The sequence below is a fragment of the Gouania willdenowi genome, unplaced genomic scaffold (genome assembly GCF_900634775.1).
Source record: "Gouania willdenowi unplaced genomic scaffold, fGouWil2.1 scaffold_194_arrow_ctg1, whole genome shotgun sequence".
NCBI lineage: Eukaryota > Metazoa > Chordata > Actinopteri > Blenniiformes > Gobiesocidae > Gouania > Gouania willdenowi.
Window position 1 is genome coordinate 1 of NW_021144945.1, and position 14,009 is coordinate 14,009.

The 14,009-nt window shown below is 33.8% G+C and overlaps 1 long non-coding RNA gene across 1 annotated transcript; it reads left to right on the forward strand.

Annotated features, from left to right (window-relative positions):
* Nucleotides 1–7,007: 7,007 nt before the first annotated feature.
* Nucleotides 7,008–13,338, forward strand: LOC114458830 (uncharacterized). The gene is made up of 3 exons (XR_003673161.1): nt 7,008–7,017; nt 12,580–12,626; nt 12,749–13,338. It is a non-coding gene; the product is annotated as an uncharacterized LOC114458830 (long non-coding RNA).
* Nucleotides 13,339–14,009: the final 671 nt, after the last annotated feature.

The following is a 14,009-nucleotide window of genomic DNA, read 5'->3' on the forward strand; positions in this document are numbered from 1 at the left end:
CTGTGTTAATAAGTGAGATGGGACGGTAACTTGAGGGGAACATGAGGTTTTTGTCTGATTTAAGTAGTAATTTAATGTTTGCTGTATTCATGTGGCCTCCTACGTAACCTTTATTTTTAATCTCTGTTACTACTCTGAAAAAGAGCGGAGCCAGCATTGACCAGAAATGTTTTAGGAATTCAGCAGGGAACCCATCTGGACCGGGTGCTTTGCCTGTCGACATGCTATCCAAAGCATTTTGTAGTTCTTGCAAGGTTAATGGTGAGTCTAAGGTGGTTTTCTGATCTATGGTGAGCTGTGGTAGGTTTAAGTTATTGAGGGAGGTTTTAATATCTTCAGGGTCAGGGTTTAAGTTAGATGAGTATAGATTTTGATAATAATCATGAAAAACCTTATTAATGTCCTGAGGTAAGTTTAAAGTTTGACCTGAATTGTCAGAAATTGCTGCTATAAAGGAATTTTCTTTGTTGTGTTTGAGCTGATTTGCTAAATATTTGCCTGATTTATTAATATAATCAAAGTTTTTGTATAGCAATTGTTGCAAAATAAAAAAGTTTTGTATTTTTGGAGTTTTCTGAACAAAAGTTCTCAGGAATTGTTAACATTAGACTCACTGAACATCTGGAGACACATAACATCCTAGCTGATGAGCAGAATGACTTTAGAAAATGTAGGGCCTGCATTGATCATATTTATGTTTTATCATCTGTGCTGAGGGCCAGGCTGCAAGAGGGAAAACCAACATTTGTCTTTTTGTTGATTTCCAGAAGGTTTTTGACTGGATCAACAGGGATCTTTAATGTATAAATTACTGGATTATGGCATTACTGGTACATTCTATGATGACGTCAAATCACTCTATAAAGCCCCAGTTGCATGTGTGCAGATCAATGGTTTAAAAACTGGTTGGTTCTCCACCACGTTTGGTGTAAAACAAGGAGATGTGTTGTCTTTGTTTTCCCTTTATATAAATAATGTGGTAAATGAAATTATGGAAGCTAATGTGGGTATTTGTATAAATAACTGTAATTTACGTCTTTTATTGTATGCTGATGATATTATTTTTCTGGCAAATTTACATAATATGTTAAATATTTTAAATACATGGTGTAAAAAATGGAGACTGACTCTAAATAAAGATAAAACACAGATCATGTATTTTAGGAAAAATTATGACTTGAGAAGTAATTATAATTTTATATATGGCCTGTCTTAGTTTATACAAGTTCATACAAGTTCCTAGGATTGATCTTTAATGACTTCATGAGTTTTCAAGAGGGAACAAAGTTTTTGGCTGAGTCAGCAGGAAGAGCTTTGGGCTGTGTGAGAACAATGACTATAAACTACAGTTGTCATGTTGACAGTTGTTACTGTTTTATTTTGAGGTTTTGGGTCGACTCTCAATACAGTATCTACTGACAGTTCTTTTGGTTTTATGTGTATGTTTTTATTTGGTTTCACTGTTTGTTTTGTGTGTGCGTGCGTGTTTATGTTGCTTTTTATGTAATATTGTAAATATTTGTATTTAATATTGTCATTTATTATTGTAATGAAAATGAAAGAGACTCCAGTCAGAATAGTTCCTGCAATAACTCAGGAGCTAATGGAGCTCAATAAAATCAAATGAAATTAAATTAAATAATTTTTATTATTATAATTTTTAACATAAAATACACATTTTAAAATCCCCATATATTTAATGTTTTTATTTGTAAATTTATCACACTCTCTCTCACGTACCCCCTGCAGTACCGTTGTGTACCCCTAGGGGTACGCGTACCCCCATTTGAGAAACACTGTAATAAATAAGATTTTAGTCGACTAAATCTGTTACAGATATAATCGACTAAAACATGAAGCATTAGTTTATTTATTTTTGAAATATTCAGTTACTGTTGATCAACCTGATTTATGATGGTATTAATGTTTGTAAACACAGACAGATTAGATGTGATCAATACGTTTGATCACATGATCACATGAGTTCTGATTGGATTTCAGCCTAGGTGACCAAATAGTGTAAATATACATACTGTATATATATAATAGTGTATAGTTTAGTTTTTATTAGTCAGTGAAGATATAAATATAAGTTGATATAGTTTTTGTTAACATGTATTTTTATTAAATTATTCATTGTTTAGTTATTGTCACTTTAAAAACTTAAATCAACAAAAACTATGATAAAATGTTTCGTCGACTAAATGAACAGTAGAAAGTATAAACCTCCACCAAGCTCTTAACCTCCTCTTCACAGATATGATCAGTTATCAATGATCAATGATCCTGATCATGGTACCATGATCATTAACACTTTAAAGGCTTGGAACCACATTTATATCCCATTAATAAACATCCAGTAGGCCACAATGTATGGACACACTTTAAAAAAAAGAAAATAAATCAATGAAATACACAATCTGGATCTGATCAGGATGAAACTCAGTGGGATCATTGATTAACCACCCAATATAACTGAGTCATATTTTATACAGATCCATCAATTACAAACCCAGATATGAATTATTATGGTGATGAGAGATAGGCATTTTTTATCTTTGAAACTGATCAGAATCAGTTTGTTGATCAGGAGTCCCTCTGGCAGCTGAAATATTTCCTCCTTGGTGGAGGTAATAAAGCAGATGAAGTGTACGGCAGAGGTTTGAATCCTGTCAATAATGTGATGATTATTATTATTAATAAATGAATTTCTTTCTCCAACAGACTGAGTTCCTGTGGTCTCTCAGAGAGAAGCTGTGCAGCTCTGTCCTCAGTCCTCAGCTCTCAGTCCTCCAGTGTGAAACATCTGGACCTGAGTAACAACCATCTGCAGGATTCAGGAGTGAAGCTGCTGTGTGAAGGACTGAAGAGTCCTCACTGTAAACTGGACTCTCTCAGGTCAGTGGTCCACATGTTCCATCAACATTGTCCTCACTGCATGAAAACTGAGATTATCCACCCTGTGAATGCCTGATAATTCCTGTAAACGCCCAGGATTATCAGCAGTTCACTGAGAAGTCCCCCCACCCCCACTGTGAATGTTTTTCTATAATTAGCATTTCAAATTCTAGCCTGCCTGACTGAATTAACCAACCATTGGAAGAAACCACAGACAGTTCAGAAGTAAAATCACCTGTGATTGGACAGAAAGTCCCTCACTCATTGGTCACCGTTGGGATGCATGGTCATATTCCCCTCCCATTTTTATTATAATACAAATAATAATAATTATAATATTAATTATACTAATAATTATTATTGCTAATATTATTTAGTGAGGACATCACAATAACAGTTTATTGAGAATAAGAGACACAGGAGGAACATAATGAAAGCAGAGCTTTATTTATTAAAAATAAAACAAACTTTACACTGTGTCCCTTTGTCTGGGTCACACACTAAAACTTGAACTCTTGGCAGCTTCAGGGTCATAAAAAGATGGAGCAGGTCTTTTGGGGTTGGTCCATGATGCAGTCTTTTGTGGTGGGTTGCTTGATATTTGGGCTCATTTTCCAGTTTGTTCTGTAATGTTGAACACAGAGCAGAAAGCTCCAGGCTTCTGAAGGATGGCGACCATAATATATATAATAATAATAATCTGTAACCATGGGTAGCCTTAATGTGTCATTTGTGGCAATGCATGGAAGCTCCTGACTGCTGGTCCATTTCTATTCTAGTTTACAAATGACAATATGCGTACCCCTAGGGGTACCGTACCCCACTTTGGGAACCTAGGTTCTATGTTGTTAACACAACAAAATATAATGTGTGTGTGTGTCAGCCGTTTTGTTTTTCCCTCCAAAATGTCACATAATAAACCACAATGTACAAAAATACTAGGAATAGATGAAGCTTTGCTCTGTGCACATGCTCTGTGTAACATCTGTTCTGTTGTCTTTATAAATCTGACCCTCTTCCTCCTCTGTCTGCTGTGAGCTGAACCTTTAATGGCTTCTGTTTGTGTCTAAAGGTCTGGATGACTAAATCAAATATGTAAGTCTTAAAGTTGTATTGAGCTAATCTAAAGCTAATCAAAGTGTATAAATCAAACTACATAGAACAATAAAACATATTTTAAACACATGCTCATATGAAACAGAAGCTAACAACAGAACACGCTACACATGGCACAGTCTGCTAACTTACTACTGTTCATAAAACTTAACTCTTATCAAACTCAAATATCAAAACTACAATGTCATGAAACTCTTTATTTGTTAGTAACCTATTTCTGACATATAAAGCTGTGTTGCTGACTATAAACATACCTGAAAAGAGGAGAAATGATCACAAATGTGATTTAGTCTGTTTCCTCCATCAGGAGCGTTAGTAGAATGAGGAAAACAGCACGTGTGGGGGCGGAAACAAAACCAATCGATCCCAGATAGTTTAACCCAGAACACTCAGTGGATCACAGATAAACAACAATAACAATAAAGAGACAAGCAAATCATGTGTATTTAACACTCTTTTAACACTTTTAACTGTCTTTTAACATTTAACTGGTATTTAAATATTTAATCTCATGAAAAATTACAACAAAAAAAACGCAAAAATAAAAAACAACACAAATACACAATAACTCCAGAGGGGTATTCCATAAAGGCGGGTTAACAAACAGTCTATCCATAAACTCTGGGTCAACATACCCCGCGATGGAAAACTCTGGGTATCAGATTCCATTAATGCTGGTATGAAGTGGGTCAATCAACCCTGAGTATGTAAACCTTGGGTTACTCACGTGCACGCGCGCGATAAAAAGCCATCATCAATGAATCAAAGAATACTCAAACTGCCATGACAACCAAACGGAAGAGAGTAATTTATTCACCCTGATGGGTGAAATAAGCCGGTGTTTGAGGAATATGAGCCTGTTCTAAAGGTGCGTTCAGTCTTCAGTGACTATAGTAGTTTAAATCACCCGTAATTAGTCACACTTTTTGGTCACTTCATCACTTTATTACTTCAGTGACGTGACGAGCGGTGAATAATATGAATAAAGTATGTCTGAGGAGACGTGGCAGCTGCATAGGATGTCTGCATAGAGAGTCCTCCTGTTACACTGGATATAAAGACAGTAAATGCTGTTTATATCACATCATTTATATTGATTCTTAATGTAATATTGTCGCCAGAGTCATCTCAACGTCCTAAAAAATGTCAAAAAAGAAACACTGAAGCGGGTCTCGAACCCACGTCCCATCATTTGCAAGAGCAGTGTCACACTTCACTGCACCATCATACCTTCAAAGACATATGATCTACAGATTTAACTGTATAACAATATAAAACAACAAACGAGCCTTAAAAGTTGATTTATTTAAATGATCATCTCCTCCTTTATATTTTCCACAGGTTTTTATCCAGAGAACTTTACTACAGACATCAGTAGATGTTTTAATGCAGATCAACCTCTCAGTAACTTTCTCTTAATGATCTACATCGACAACCCTAACCCTAAATTACCGTAATAACAAAAAAAAAAAAAAAAAAATGTAAAGCAACACAACATTAGTAATGAAGTGAACACGTATGTGGTGTGTGATGTTACTAATGTGTTTCAGAGAAAAGTGTTAAAGTTTATTAAAGTGTTCAGGAGGGCGGAGCCAGGTAGAAAGCCAGGGTTTCTTTGATAAAACCTGCCAACGACCAGGTTTAGTTCATGGACAATGTTGCCTTGGTAACATACTCAGAGAAGAACATACCTCGCTTTTTGGAATGGGATACTCAGAGATTCCTTCATTTGAGCCTGAACATACTCAGAGTTTGAACATAACCCGCTTTATGGAATAAACCTCAGAAATCATACATTTTATAGGAAAAATACACAAAAGAACAACAGAAATGCACAAAATGTCTCATAACATAAGACAACAAATATACACAGAATGACAGAAAAACATACACATTTACATAAAAACGCTTTGTTGTTTCCACATGCATCCCTCGGTCTATTTTTATGAGGCCCCCAAAGTAAACGCACAAAATGGCAGAAAAACAAAAAACAAAAACAAGAATACATTATTAAAAAAAAGAATTCCACATTACAGGAAAATACAGTAAAAAACAAGAAAAACATAGCAAATACTTCAAAAGCTGTACAAAACTACTACAAAAATGAACCAAACGACAACAGTAATACACAAAATAACTCACAATAAAAACAACAACAAAAAAACACAAAAAGACAAGAAAAACACAAAAAATGACTGCAAACCCATAGTATTAACAAACAAGCAAAATCACAACAGAAATACACAAAAGTGACTTTAAAAAACACAAATTGGCAACACAAGTACATATTATGACTCCAAAAAAACATACATTTTACAGTGAAAATACACAAAAGGACAAAATAAATGCACAGAATGTCTTTCCTGTGTTAACGCTCAAATTGGTCATTATTTTAAATTTGGACTGGAAGTCACATTTACCTAATTCAGATTTAAATTTAATTCAGAATAAAATGTATTAGGAATTAAGTGTTTACAAGATCAGTTTGAAGAGGAATTAACTTTTATTATGCTTTAAAGAGGAATTAAAGCTCCATACAAACATGTTGGCTCTCAGAGACTTGTGTGTCTTTACAGTGGAGACAGTCCTGATTTACATTTATATAGATCACAGTATGGTCATTTACATGTGAAAACCTTACCCAGTCCTAGAAGCTGGGGGGAGACTTTCTCACCTTTTGCTGTGAGTTTACGACAATTCCTGGCAGTTATCTGGAGCTGACTGGAACTTCCTGTTTACTCAGAGTTAACGGTAATTTACAGTGACGGAAACTGACGGAAATCCCACTTTTCATGCAGTGCCTCGTCTCCTCACTTGTTTCCTGAGTTGTGGATGTTTTTCTGAATCCAGTCTGTCAGGTTGTGTCATCACAGAGGTGGGCGGGGCTTCTCTGGCAGCAGCTTTGAGCTCCAACTCCTCCAGTGTGAAAGAGCTGGACCTGAGCTACAACCATCCAGGAGACTCAGCAGTGAAGCTGCTCTCTCAGAGACTGGACACTCTGAGGTGAGACACATCACAGCAGCTCATCACATGTTCACATCAATCCCCATCACATGTGTGACAGAGAGCTGTATCAGAGGAATGTGATGAAGGTGTGAGAGGTGGGACACTAAAGGAGGAGGACTGGGACAGGTTAGAGGGATGAAGGACAGAGATAAGAAGGTAGTGAGGAGTGAGGAGAGGCTGATGGAGAACTATGAGGAGCTGATGAAGTAATGAGAGAGAAGATCAGAGGAGGTGGAACCAATCAGTGAGGATTGTGTTCATACAAAAATATAACTATATCTTATGAAATTACATTTTAATCTTTTCTCTGGCACAAGTTATCAAGTCAAAAAATTAGGGATGAACCAAAACCGAGTTTTTGAGCTAACTCTGGTGTTCAGTACCTGAGATTTCATACAGAGAGACATAGTCAGAGGTTTTGCTGAATCAATCAATCAATTTATTAGAGATGAACAGAAAATGAATCAACAAGTCATAACAAGTCAATAGAAGAACAGACACTCATCTAAAACACAGCTGTGGTCCTCAGGGTCTGCTCACTCCCTGGACCCCAAACATAGATTTATCAGTGTTTTTATATATTTAAAAATCAAATGATCAGCTCCTTGTAATTAGTTAAAGATGTCATTTACTGGTGATTTAAAGCAATACAAACTATGTTTAAGATTTATTGATTTATTCATTATTATTGATCATTTAGGGGTCTATGGTGTCTATTTATTTAATGTATTTAGATATATAGAACATGAGTTGTTTAATGTGTATTAAGTTTAATTTTAGAATATAATTATAATTATTTGTAAATGATTTAGTCTGTGCATTTCGGGTCAAACTGACATTTTACTGTTAATCTGATTGTCTTGTTTATATCTGATTTGTCTCTTCGTTTACGTACATGGTTGTGTTATTTTTAGATTTAGATTAAGTTGAAATCAGATGTTCTGAAACTGTTTGTCCTTGTTCTGAAAATGACAGCTAACAAGTTGACCTGAATATATTTTATGAATAGATTTATTGAGTATAAAGATATATAATTATAGTATTACACACAAAAAGAAAACATGAATAATAATCCATTCTAACATTTCCTCTCTTCACACTGTTTAACAGTGTGACTATAAAAAATTATGAATAAGACAAAATATTTAATTCAGACTATGTTTTAATATGTTATATTAACTTAATTTAGAAATTATTACATCAGGTTACTTAAAGTAAGGTTGTTAATTTATTTTAAAGTAATTTTTCCTTTAATTTTATTTCAAGTTATATTCTTATTTTGTTTACCATTGTTAGAGTGGGACAAAAACTTTTATTTTAACTTTATTACATTTATTTGGATTTACTGTTAGACTATGTTTTAATATAAGAAAAAAGTTATAAGTAGAACAGAACAGAATACAAACATGATTTGTGTTTAAATTGAATATACATAGTAAACTTGAAATAAGCCACTTATATTTATCTGTACAAACAATTACTGAATACATGCTCATCAAAATCAATCTTATAAAACATCACGATTACAAAAGGTGTTGTAAGAATTATTCAATACATATTTTATAATGTCTTTATTACATACAACCACATAGTGAGGTGAGTCTATGATTGTTATGTAGTGTGTGTGTATTTTATTTTAATATCACTTCTCTTTCCATGTGAATGTGAAAACCCACAGCAGGAACCTTAACTGATTGATTGATTGATTCTTATTTCTTAGTGAGGAAAAATACATTCACGGTCCTGCCTGCCCACAGCGACCAATCAGGAAATGACTTTCAGAAATTAATATCAATCTATATAAAGTTTATATGGAAGCTTTTGAAGCACAAACAACAAAAACACGTGATCACCCTCTAATATAAACTGTGCAGAAATAATCTATCAATATAATATAGAAACTTTTGTTGAATAAAAATCAATTGAAACACAGTGATATCGGTTACTCATTTAAATTACAATTATATGAATCCATATTAGTTAATTAGTGTTGTTCTATCAGCTGTTCTATTTCCTAACTGAGCAGGTGGTTTGTTTCAGATTATTTTAATTTATATTTAAAGTATTATATCATTGCCCTCTCTTGTAACTTATTATATTTATTAAAAATAAATAAATCATAATTAAAGTGAAACATAGACTAAATCAAATACTTATCCAATGGTTTCTGTTCTCAGCTGGTGATGTCTGTATCCTGTGAACAAAAAACTACAACATTTATATACATTTCAAAGGTTGATTATGATTTTTTAAATATTTCAAGTTATAATTTCTATCTAATTCTATCCATGTCTACATATGTATTTATCTATCTGAGGATATAAATACACATAAAGGTTTTAGTTGTGAGATTTTTAGAACATAAAGAAAAGAAAATGACATTATTTTACACAGTTGTAACATAATATTCAAACTGACAGAGATTATTAAAGAAGTGAATAAAAAAGTAAGAAAATAACTCAAAGAACTGAAAAGTAAATCAAATCATTAGAATAAAACAGTAATTAGAACAAAACAGAAATGTAACCAGGTGTTATGTTAATTTATGCCTCTACTAATATTTATATAGATTACAAGGAAACAGATTTGTGATTGTATTTATGTCTTTATTATCTCTCTAAAGAGTCCTAGTTAAATCTATAGACCACGTACCATGTACAGTTCAGCCCCCCCACCTTTGATTAGACGTTTTAGGTGGTGAGGTTGTTTTTATAACCTCAGGTGATCAGCCACTGTTCTGCATTCTGGGCCAGGGTCTATACAGTATATATGATTCCTCAATATATGAAATAATGTTATCCATGTCTGTTATTAAGATCATTTGTTCATTTACTTTTTAACTGAAAAATATGACTTTTATTCAAGCTACAACTGTAAAGTGTTGGGGAGTGATACATTGTGTATGTACTGTATGTGTGTATGTATATATGTGTGCAAACAGCTATCCTTCTATCACATGATCACTCACTCAAAGACACGCCCTGGTACATTTTTCATTCACAACACGTTTCTCTCAGTTATACATAAAGTGTCATCATCCATCAATCAATCACTCTATGACACGCCCACTGGTACACTCACACTCACAACACGTTTCTCCCATACATACAGCATGACATCATCCTTATTCATTCACCCACACATACATATATCTCTATATGTGTGTGTGTGTGTGTGTGTGTGTGTGTGTGTGTGTGTGTGTGTGTGTGTGTGTGTGTGTGTGTGTGTTGTTTCCATAATATCTTATTTAATCAATGTTTATATGTTGTAATTATTCTGTTGTGTAAGTGTTTATTTTCTAGGTCAAACAATGTTATTTTTATATTCTTTCTGTATCAGTTGTGAACAAGTTGTGTTGTGTGTTATCTAATGTTCTTTCTACCAGTTCACTGCAGTTCACACAAGATATAGTTTCATAATCATTCATTTCATTCATGTCAAAAAGAGGAGAAATTCATTTCTGGTTTATCTATTAAAGCTGTATTAATTTAATATATGTTGATTTGGACATTTATGATTTAAGATCAGAAAAACATTTGTTTGATGTGTGTTTTGTTTCTATGTTTATTATTATTAAATAATGTAATAATGTGAAAGTTGTGACTTTTTAGGACATTAGTGATTTTAAATGAAATATTCAAAATCAAACTAAAACATAAATATTGTTGTGGTTCCTATTTTTTTCTTAGTCTTTATATATTTTAGGTTTAAAAATAAAATAATTACTGGTTTATGGAGGAGATGTTTTTATGTGAAACATTTCAAATCTAACTTTGAAACAAAAGTTTCTCAACCAAAATGTATTTTAGTTTATTTTCCTAATTTGATATTACAATTTAGGTTTTTTAGTTTGTTCAATAATTAGTATTTTATCTTATTTCATTAATGTTTTCGTTTTTTAATTAAACATGAGACAAATGACAGAATTATTAGCGTTATCTATAAAACCTTATGGGATTGAACATATAGTTTTGATTTAATGATTTCTAAACTGATGTGTTTCATGTTAACATACACCAACATATTTTAGCAGCATCAGCATTATTGTTTTCTGTGACGTGTCCTTCAGTCTTTACTTGTTTTATCAGGAGGGAATGATTAGAACACTTTAGTTTAGTCTTTTCCCAGCAGCAGAGTTTTTTCAGAGTGTTTCCTTTTGAGGGAGAGTTCATTCTGTATTTGTCCATAGTATCCATAGCAACGGTCATCTACCAATCACTAACAGCCACTGGTAGATGACATGTCCAGATCAGTCAGATCAGATTATTTATTATTATTATTATTATTATTATTATTATTATTATTATTATTATTATTATTATTATTATTATTATTATTATTATTATTTCGATGTCATGTTTTTGTAGGAAACAGTTTGTTCTTTCTTCTGAGTTTAACATAATCAAAACTATCTGGATGGAGCCATTTTGAGTCTATAAGTTTTTATAATGTATGTTTGGTTATTTTCAAAAAACTAAGTTGTCCTGATTTTTTATTTTATTTTATTATTACCCAAAAGGTTTTTGGTAAATTGTCATTATAACAAAAGTATTTTGTGTTGTCATATTTGGTGCCTTTGGAGATCAACTTATTTATTTATTTATTTATTGACTTATTTAAGTATTTGTTTACTTGTTTCTTTATTTAATTCATTCATTTTTATATTTATTTGTGTGTCAGTCTTCATTTATTCATTTAATTCATTTTTAGCCTATTTTAGTTGTAAAAGTTAAAGTAGTAAAATATATTTAAACTAAAGTATTTTATAATTATTATTTCTAGTGTTAATTATTTGTGTAAAGTTGTTCAGCTAATGTTCAAATCTATGTTTCTTTTTATTTTATTTTTTTTCATGTGTGTGTTTATGTGTAGATATGTATGTGTGGGTGTATATGTATTTTATCAATCTCTATTTATCAGTTATATATGGGTGTGTAATTATATGTGTTAGTGTATATATATGTACATTTATGTGAATGTTGTGAATGTTGAAGTTTTAGATACAAAGTCATAAATATATTTTATCAAGATTATTGTTATTATTTATTAAAGAGAAGTGTTGAGAGGTTAGTAAATTATACTCCTGTGAATATGTATTGATGTCTTATGTTTAATTTTCCTTTTTATTATGTTTTTGAAATAATCACTATATACAGTCAATCAATAGGTTTGTTTATTTATTTATTTATCATTGTAATGTATTAGAATTCATAAGACAAATGTATTTCTAAAGGGAGAATTATGATTTAGTGTGTGATATTATCCACATTCAAAAACTAAAAAGAATAAAAATATGTACGACTACCAAACTTATTTAAACTGCAAAGGACCAAATAGTGTAAATATACATATATATAATAGTGTATAGTTAAGATCAGAGGAGGTGGAACCAATCAGTGAGGATGAAGAGAGGAACACTTTGAAGGAGATGAAGAAGATGAAGCTGTTGAAGACAAACCAGTAGAAACATGGAGAGCTTGATGGAGATGGCATCAGGTTTCTGAGCAGCACTTTGGACTCTTTAGGTGTGTAAATCACTGCCTGTGTTTGCTCCTGCAGGGCGGACCATGGAGGAGAACAGAGGATCAAAGCTGGTGTGAGGAAGTGTAAGTGTGTGTGTGTGTTCATTCAAAGTGTCCTCATGAAGCTCTGAGTGAATGAACATGTCAGTGATACAGAGACAATGAAGCATCACATGATCAACTGTTGTTTCTTTGTGTCTCATCAGATTTCTGTCACATTCACCTCGACACAAACTCCATCAGCAGAAACCTCAGACTGTCTGACAACAACAGGATGGTGACATGTGTGAAGAAGGAGGAGCTTTATCCTGATCATCAGGACAGATTTGATCACTATCAGGTTCTGTGTAGTACTGGTCTGACTGGTCACTGTTACTGGGAGGTGGAGTGGAATGGATGTGTTTCTATAGCAGTGAGTTACAGAGGAATCAGAAGAAAAGGAGACAGTTATGATTGTTTGTTTGGATTTAATAATCAGTCCTGGAGTCTGAGACGTTTTGGAGGTTTTTACATCTTCATTCACAATAACATAGACACACGTACCTCCTGTCCCTGTGGTTCCTCTGGTAGAGTAGGAGTGTATGTGGACTGTCCTGATGGACGTCTGTCCTTCTATGAAGTCTCCTCTGACTCTCTGACACTCATCCACACCGTCTGTACCTCCTTCACTGACACTCTGTATCCTGGGTTTGGGTTTTGGTACTATGGTTCCTCAGTGTCTCTGAGTCCTCTGTGAGACAGACAGACAGACACACACAGACAGACAGACAGACAGACACTAAGACAAAGAGACAGACACACTGACAGACAAACAGACAGACGGACACACTGACAAACAGACACACAGCTACACAGACAGACACACAGACACACTGACAGACAAACAGACAGACACACAGACAGACAGACACTTAGACAGACACACAGGCAGACAAACACACACACACACACACACATAGACAGACAGACAGACAGCTACACAGACAGACAGACACTAAGACAAAGAGACAGACACACACACAGACAGACACACTGGCAGTCAAACAGACAGACAGACAGACATGCAGACAGGCAGACAAACACACACACACACATAGACAGACAGACAGACACACTGACAAACAGACACACACAGCTACACAGACAGACAGACACACAGACACACTGACAGACAAACAGACATACACACAGACAGACAGACACTTAGACAGACACACATAGAGACAGACACATAGACTGACAGACAGACAGGCAGACAAACACACACACACACACACACATAGACAGACAGACAGACACATTGACAGACAAACAGACACGCAGACAGACAGACACATAGACTGATAGACAGACAGACACATAGACTGACAGACACGCAGACAGACAGACAGACAGACAGACAGGCAGACAAACACACACACACATAGACAGACAGACAGACACAGCTACACAGACAGACAGACACAC